This window comes from Triticum dicoccoides, chromosome 3B (assembly GCF_002162155.2).
Source record: "Triticum dicoccoides isolate Atlit2015 ecotype Zavitan chromosome 3B, WEW_v2.0, whole genome shotgun sequence".
Taxonomy (NCBI): Eukaryota; Viridiplantae; Streptophyta; class Magnoliopsida; order Poales; family Poaceae; genus Triticum; species Triticum dicoccoides.
Genome location: NC_041385.1, coordinates 784,213,626 through 784,222,986, shown reverse-complemented (window position 1 = coordinate 784,222,986; position 9,361 = coordinate 784,213,626). Strand labels below are relative to the sequence as shown.

The following is a 9,361-nucleotide window of genomic DNA, read 5'->3' as shown; positions in this document are numbered from 1 at the left end:
TGCAAAAGGACATGTAGGGAGATATGCAGTAAGCCTGATTTATGCAGAGCTTAGCTGGTTCTTTTAAGTCTCAGCAGTATAAGCAGTATAGCTGGAGAAATCTTGATAATTTCTCATCATGAACAAGTTCAGTTTTGGAAGTCAAACTGTTTAAGAAAAAGGTAACAACAAACAGCATCAGCGGATGAATGGAGAGTGAAGAAGATACCTGATAGCTTGAGTTACGAGCATAGCTTATTTCTCCTTGTCCTTGATTCATATGCACAGTCTGTTTGGAGGCCATGATTTTGCTCGGAGCAAGCTGGGCTGAACTTCAGTTAGATCTTGATTGAATCTGCAGGAACCAGATAAATGGGGAAAGTGCTGGTACCCAAGTGGCACACCAGATAATGACCTACCCCCTCTCAACGCCGCCATCACTGCCACTCGCTCCTCTTGCTCTGCTCTGCTTCCAACGGCATTGAGAGCAGATATTTGGGTTTACCAGGGACCATTAGGCATTAGCAGTGGCCGCTGCGGCCAATTCAGTGGTGGTATAGATTTTTCGTTTTATTTACAGCGACAGCAGGTATGCAGAGTAACCTTTAAGAGTCGTTGTTGGACAATGATGCACAGCAGAGTACAAGTGACAGCACACAGCAGAGTACAATGATGCATATGTTTCACTAACCTGTAGGTACCACTGTTGAATGATGAGCCGGCAAGAAAGATGTAACAAGCACCTGAAACCTGCTGATAATAGTTTTGGACATGGCAGACAATTGTTTGGATAAGTCATCTACTGACGATGATCCTCATCCATTCATTCTGTAAGCAGCCATAAAATTATTTTACCAAATTTCTGTCTCTACGGATTACAGTCTACGCGAGAAATTCTTACCAGAGGTTTTATATTAAGCACGGAAAATAAAACTGATCCCCGGAGCTTAATGTGGCCTTTTGTTTCATCATAGTGGTATATATTTTTCGTGACAACGGGTGATTTTTTTTTGGTGATTTATATGCAGAGTATATAATCTTTAAGAATTGCTATTGGATAATGATGCATCTTCAAGAGGAAGATAATAATCCATGCTCGTTGGACTTTCTGAAAACATTGAATTTGCTGTTCTAAGAGACTCTCAAAATAATATAAGTGAAGCGTGAGAGACTAGCAATTTCTAGAAAATTAAGCCACCGCCGTGCTCTAAAAGATATAAGTGAAGCACTAGAGCAAAAACTATCTAGCTCAAAAGATATAAGTGAAGCACATAGAGTATTCTAATAAATTCCAATCAAGTGGGTTTCTTCCAAAAGGTGTGTACAGCAAGGATGATTGTGGTAAACTAAAAAGCAAAGACTAATATAATACAAGACGCTCCAAGCAAAACATATATCATGTGGCAAATAAAAATATAGCTCCAAGTAAAGTTACCGATAAACGAAGACGAAAGAGGGGATGCCTTCCGGGGGGATCCCCAAGCTTAGGATTTTGGCTATTCTTGAATATCTTGGGGTGCCATGGGCATCCCCAAGCTTAGTATTTTGCAACTCCTTATTCCATAGTCCATCAAATCTTTACCCAAAACTTGAAAACTTCACAACACAAAACTCAACAGGAAATCTCATAAGCTCCGTTAGTGAAAGAAAGAAAACCACCACATAAGGTACTGTAATGAACTCATTCTTTATTTATATTTGTGTTAAACCTACTGTATTTCAACTTTTCTATGGTTCATACCCTTACATACTAGCCATAGATGCATCAAAATAAGCAAACAACACACGAAAAACAGAACCTGTCAAAAACAGAACAGTCTGTAGCAATGTGTAACTCTCGAATACTTATGGAACTCTAAAACTCTTACCAAAATAGGAAGTCCTGGGCAATTTGTCTATTGATCTACAGCAAAAAGAATCAACGCAATAGCATATTTCTGTGAATTACTAAAATTATTTTCGTGCACGAAAAGTTTCTGTTTTTTAGCAGAATCAAATTACCTATCACCATAGGTTATCCTATAGGTTCTACTTGGCACAAACACTAATTAAAACATAAAAACACATCTAAACAGAAGGTAGATGCAAAAATTATTACTAAACATAAACAAAAACAAAAAACATAAATAAAATTGGGTTGCCTCCCAACTAGCGCTATCGTTTAACGCACCTAGCTAGGCATAAAAGCGAGGATAGATATAAGTAGTGCCATATTTGGCACTCAATCCATAAGTAGCTCGCATGATAGATTCATAAGGTAATTTAATTTTCTTTCTTGGAAAGTGCTCCATGCCTTTTCTTAATGGAAATTGGAATCTAATATTCCCTTCCTTCATATCAATAATCGCACCAATCGTTCTAAGGAAAGGTCTATCAAGAATAATAGGACAAGAAAGATTGCAATCTATATTAAGAACGATAAAATCTACGGGCACCAAATTTCTATTTGCAACAATGAGAACATCATTGATCCTTCCCATTGGCTTTTTAATGGTGGAATCCGCAAGGTGCAAATTTAAAGAGCAATCATCAAGATCATGGAAACCCACACTAGCACCCAAATCACACAAAGCATAACACTCATGATATTTAATTTTAATCTCTATAGTAGGTTCCCACTCATCATAACGTTTTCTAGGTATAGAAACTTCCAAATTAAGTTTTTCATCAAAATATTGCGTCAAGGCATCAACAATATGTTTGGTAAAAGCTTTATTTTGACTATAAGCATGAGGAGAATTCACAACGGATTGCAACAAGGAAATAAAATCTTCCAAAGAACAATTATCATAATTAAATTCCTTAAAATCCAAGATAGTGGGTTCAATGCTATTTAAAGTCTTGACCTCTCCAATCCCACTTTTACCAAATTTAGCATCAAGATCTAAAAACTCTGAATCATCGGGACGCCTTTTAACTAAAGTTAACTCATCTCCAGGCCCATCATTATTAAGATTCATATTGCAAAACAAAGACCTAATAGGGGACACATCAATAACTTTAAGATCTTCATCATTATTTTCATGGAAATTAGAAGAACACGCTTTTACAAAGCAATCTTTCTTAGCACGCAATCTAGCGGTTCTTTCTTTGCACTCATCAATGGAAATTCTCATAGCTTTGAGACACTCATTGATATCATGCTTAGGAGGAGTAGATCTAAGTTTCAAAGAATCAACATCAAGCGAGAGTCTATCAACGTTCCTAGCCAAATCATCAATTTTGAGCATTTTTTCTTCGAGCAAGGCATTAAAATTCTTTTGAGAGATCATAAATTCTTTCACACTATTCTCAAAATCAGAGGTCATATTATTAAAATTAACATAAGAATTATTGTAGGAATTTTCATAATTATTAGAGGAATTACTAGGGAACGGTCTAGGATTAAAGTTTCCTCTATAAGCATTTTTACCAAAATTATTCCTACCAACAAAATTCACATCCATAGATTCATTATTATTCTCAATCAAAGTAGACAAAGACATATCATTGGGATCAATAGGAGCACTCTCAGTAGCAAAAAATTTCATAAGTTCATCCATCTTTCCACTCAAAACATTAATTTCTTCTATAGCATGCACTTTTTTACTAGTAGATCTTTCGGTGTGCCATTGAGAATAATTAGCCATAATATTATCAAGGAGTGTCATAGCTTCTTCTAAGGTGATTTCCATAAACGTGCCTCCCGCGGCCGAATCTAAAATATTTCTAGAAGCAAAATTCAATCCAGCATAAATTTTTTGTATGATCATCCATAAATTCAAACCATGAGTAGGGTAATTGCGAATCATCAATTTCATTCTTTCCCAAGATTGTGCAACATGCTCATGATCAAGTTGTTTAAAATTCATAATATCGTTCCTAAGAGTGATGATCTTAGCGGGAGGAAAATACTTAGAGATAAAAGCATCTTTGCACTTGTTCCATGAATCAATACTATTCTTAGGCAAAGACGAAAACAAAACTGTAGCACGATCTCTAAGTGAAAACGGAAATAACTTCAATTTAACAATATCACTATCCGTATCTTTCTTATTTTGCATCTCACACAAATCAACAAAGTTGTTTAGCTGGGTAGCGACATCTTCACCAGGAAGACCGGAGAATTGATCTTTCATAACAAGATTCAGCAAAGCTGTATTGATTTCACAAGACTCAACATCATTAAGAGGAGCAATCAGAGTACTAAGGAAATCATTATTATTGGTATTGGAGAAATCACACAATTTGGTATTATCTTGCGCCATCGCGACAAGTAATCCAACACATAAGCAAGCAAAAAGGGCAAGCGAAAGAGAGAGGAGATTGGGAAAGAGAGGGCAAATAAAACGGCAAGGTTGATGTGGGGGAGAGGAAAATGAGAGGCAAATGGCAAACGAGAGTCTTCACCATGGCGGTCGGCTGGGTCCGGCTCTCATGGTGATTGTGGTACTCAACTCTTCGCCGTGTCTTCCTGGGGTGCTCCCGTTCAAAGAGGCTGGAGGTGGAGTGCTACGTCTTGAGCTTGCGTTGGTTTTCCTTGAAGAGGAAAGGGTGATGCAGCAATAGTAGCGTAAGTATTTCCCTCAGTTTTTGAGAACCAAGGAATCAATCCAGTAGGAGGCTCCTCAAAAGTCCCACGCACCTACACAAACAAACAAGAACTCGCAACCAACGCAATAAAGGGGTTGTCAATCCCTTCACGGCCACTTACGAAAGTGAGATCTGATAGATATAATATGATAAGATAAATATATTTTTGGTATTTTATAATATAGATTGGAAACGTAAAGATGCAAATAAAAGTAGATTGAAAGCTTATATGATAAAAGATAGATCCGGGGGCCATAGGTTTCACTAGTGGCTTCTCTCAAGATAGCATAAGTATTACGGTGGGTGAACAAATTACTGAAGAGCAATTGATAGAAAAGCGAATAATTATGAGATTATCTAGGCATGATCATGTATATAGGCATCACGTCCGTGACAAATAGACCGACTCCTGCCTGCATCTACTACTATTACTCCACACATCGACCGCTATCCAGCATGCATCTAGAGTATTAAGTTCATAAAGAACAGAGTAACGCATTAAGAAAGATGACATGATGTAGAGGGATAAACTCATGCAATATGATATAAACCTCATCTTTTTATCCTCGATGGCAACAATACAATACGTGCCTTGTTGCCCCTGTTGTCACTGGGAAAGGACACTGCAAGATTGAACCCAAAGCTAAGCACTTCTCCAATTGCAAGAAAGATCAATCTAGTAGGCCAAACCAAACTGATAATTCGAAGAGACTTGCAAAGATAACTTAATCACACATAAAAGAATTCAGAAGAGCTTTAAATATTTCTCATAGATAAACTTGATCATAAACCCACAATTCATCGAATCTCGGCAAACACACCGCAAAAAGAGTTACATCAAATAGATCTCCAAGAAGATCAAGGAGAACATGGTATTGAGATTCAAAGAGAGAGAAGAAGCCATCTAGATAATAACTATGGACCCGAAGGTCTGTGGTAAACTACTCACAACTCATCAGAGAGGCTATGGTGTTGATGTAGAAGCCCTCCGTAGTTGATTCCCCCTCCGGCGGAGCACCGGCGAAGGCTTTGATAACCCGCAAGTATACGGGATAGTTGTAGCCTCTTTCGATAAGTAAGAGTATCGAACCCAACGAGGAGCTAAAGGTAGAACAAATACTCTCTCAAGTCCTATCGGCCACTGATACGACTCTACGCACGCTTGACGTTCGCTTTACCTAGAACAAGTATGGAACTAGAGGTACTTTGTAGGTGTGGTAGGATAGGTTTGCAAGATAATAAAGAACACGTAAATAAAAAGTAAGGGCTGTTTAGATAAAGATGCAATAAAGTAAATATAGCGAGTGTGGAAAAGTGGTGGTAGGAGTTGTGGAATTGTTCCTAAGCAATTGACTACGTTACTAGACCGGTAATCACTATTGCAATTCTATTTGAGGGAGAGGCATAAGCTAACATACTTTCTCTACTTGGATCATATGCACTTATGATTGGAACTCTAGCAAGCATCCGCAAATACTAAAGATTCATTAAGGTAAAACCCAATCATAGCATTAAAGTATCAAGTCCCCTTTATCCCATACGCAACAATCCCCTTACTCGGGTTTGTGTTTCAGTCACTCATGCAACCCACTATAAGCGAATCATGAACGCATTGCAACACCCTACAGCGGGAATCCCTCACGCTTGCGCGACACGGTGGGCACCATAGGACAGCACCAATAATAAAACATGCAACTCAAACCAATCATAGCAATTCATCAATCACCGATAGGACAACAAAAATCTACTCAGACATCATAGGATGGCAACACATCATTGGATAATAATATGAAGCATAAAGCACCATGTTCAAGTAGAGGGTACAGCGGGTTGCGGGAGAGTGGACCGCTGGATATAGATGGGGGAAGGTGATGGAGATGTTGGTGAAGATGACAACGGTGTTGGTGAAGATCGCGGTGATGATGATGGCCCCCGGCGGCGTTCCGGCGCCACCGAAAGCAAGGGGGAGAGAGCCCCCCCCCCCCTTCTTTTTCTTCTTCCTTGACCTTCTCCCTAGATGGGAGAAGGGTTTCCCCTATGGTCCTTGGCTCCCATGGTGTGGGAGGGGTGAGAGCCCCTCCGAGATTGGATCTATCTCTCTATCTGCGTTCTCAGATTCTACCCCTTCACCGTTTCTTAAATATCCGGAGATCCGTAACTCCGATTGGGGTGAATATTTCGCCTAGATTTTTCTCGTAAAATTTGCTTTCTTGCGGCAAAAGAAGGGCATCAACCGCCTTACGGGTGGCCCACGAGAGTCCAGGGCGCGCCCAGGGGGGAGGGCGCGCCCCCCTGTCTCGTGGCCACCCCGGACACCGTTTCGCGTTGATTCTTCCTTCAGAAAATCCCAAATATTTCTCCATCCGTTTTTATCCCGTTTGGATTCCGTTTGATATGGGTTTCCTGCGAAACATAAAACATGCAATAGACAGGAACTGGCATTGGGCACTGGATCAATATGTTAGTCCCAAAAATAATATAAAAAGTTGCCAAAAGTATATGAAAGTTGTAGAATATTGGCATGGAACAATCAAAAATTATAGATACGACGGAGACGTATCAGGCTCCAAGATGGGATCTCACGAATACAGAAGGTTACGGTGATGGAAATAATTTTTTGTGGTCGCCCCTAATGTTCTCAGGGTATGTGGGTATATATAGGAGAAAGAAGTAGGTCGGTGGATGCTCGAGGGGCCCACGAGATAGGGGGCGCGCCCAGTAGGGGGGGCGCCCTCCACCCTCGTGGCTTCCTTGATTGCTTCTTGACTTGCACTCCAAGTCCTCTGGATCACGTTTGTTTCAAAAATCACGCTCCCAAAGGTTTCATTGCGTTTGGACTCCGTTTGATATTCCTTTTCTTCAAAATACTGAAATAGGCAAAAAAACAGCAATACGGGCTGGGCCTCCTGTTAGTAGGTTTGTCCCAAAAATGATATAAATGTGTAAAGTAAAGTCCATAAACATCCAAAACGGGTAATATAATAGCATGGAACAATCAAAAATTATAGATAGGTTGAAGACGTATCATGGAGCGGCTTCGTCTTGCACGGAACTTCGGTGGAGATGTCAAGTCATGCCCGATCGACAGGTGCTACGCCTTGTCATGCCTGGTCGGCAGGTGCTACGCACGACATATCTTCCAAAGACTTCAAGCTGTGTTGGCTGGTGGTACTTGGCAGCATTGGTGCTGAGGTGTATCAGTGGCGACCGCGACGTGCTCAGCTGTTTGCACACAGGGAGGAGGTGCCATTGGACACCGTGGTGGCGTCGACGGTAGCTGGACCGAGCAAGGTTGATGCATCAGTACAGTTCAAAAAATGGAGCGGTAGCAGTTGACGGCGGCGGCCTCTGAGTGCACGCCGGACCGGTGAGACCCATGCCCGGTAGGCGTCCTGGATGGGACCTCAGGTCTTAGATGTTAGGTTTGGCTGCTATATCTATTTGGTATTAAACCCAGGCTATCTGTGCCCCTTCATCAATTGGATAGGTGTAACGACAGTTTGTTGCTTAGACGGCGGCTTTAGTGTTATTGTTGTATTACTTTGTAAGGTCTTGTGAGAATAATTAATAAAGTGGCAGTATGCACCGTCCAGATGCAGAGGCCGGGGGTCTCCTCCTTTTCTAAAAAAAATGCAGAAGTTGAAGTTAGCTCTAATCGACTAGATGATGTTTAGTTACTGGATCCTATGATCTGCCGGTCGTGGCTTGATGTTTTTTTTTCAGTTTTTCATTTAGTTTGTTTGCTCCTTTTGCGAGTTGTACTGGATTGCAGACTTGGCTACACTTTATTTCGTGTTAATAAAATGGCCGCATGCATCATTATGATGCAGAGGCTGGGGGTCTTCCTCCTTTTTCAATTTTTTTTTTTGCAGAAGTTGAAGTTATTCCTCAGTCAGAGGCATGTGCTAGTGTACAGAGTTTTTGCTGAATGCACATAGTGGTCTGTATTTCCAACAATTTGTTATAGTCAGTGACCAAACTTGCACATATGCTGCACAATTGTGATCATTGTTATCAATGACGTGCATCTCTAAGCCTGATATTATGGTTCAGTTTGCATTCTTACTTACACATATATGCCGCACAACCAAGTGAGCAGGACATGTACTTATAAAACAACACTAGAGAAGCTCTAAACTTTCAAGAGCAAGAGTAACATATTTTCAGAGATGTATAGTTCAGGAGATTGTGCAGTCAGCAACAAAAACAGATTTTCTTGCAGCTATACGTATTTGCTGATGACTCATCTCCCTCTTCTCTCAGTTTCTGATCTGGAACATGGCACAATGATTTTATCCCCTGTTTTTTAGCTTGCACTGATATCTGAATTCAGTGCATCTGCAATTCTCCATGATACATTCAAAATCTGAGAAGAGTAGGAACAAACACCCATGAATACCTAGTGATATTGGGAATTTGGACTAAAAGCTAGCTTTCCCGTTCAAATTTTGTTTCTCTCACCATACATCAGACCAACTCACCAACACATGTGCAAGAGCGAATTGTTAATGCAATTGTGTTCATACCAGTAGATTGAAATCAAAGTTATTGTTTCCTGAGCTTGAGAATGCAAATGCTTGTGGGTACGGTCGAAGCAGACTGGACAGCAGGTGCATTTTCAGATCAAATGTGCTCTTGAGACTGAACGAGATCTATGGAGCCAGCGCATGCAGTGCAATGGCCACGTGAACGTGCAGTCTTTAATGGCAGTATTTCTTGCACAACACTACTAATGCAGAAGCGATCAATCACATGGACTCCTCTTCAGGTTCTTGAGGCCGCATTTTGAGGATCTTGCTATTCCGGCTTC

At 40.5% G+C, this 9,361-nt stretch overlaps 1 pseudogene; it reads right to left on the bottom strand.

The window, feature by feature from the left end:
• Positions 1-4,491: 4,491 nt before the first annotated feature.
• LOC119282226 overlaps positions 4,492-9,361 on the bottom strand; it is a 48,203-nt pseudogene continuing 43,333 nt past the window's right edge.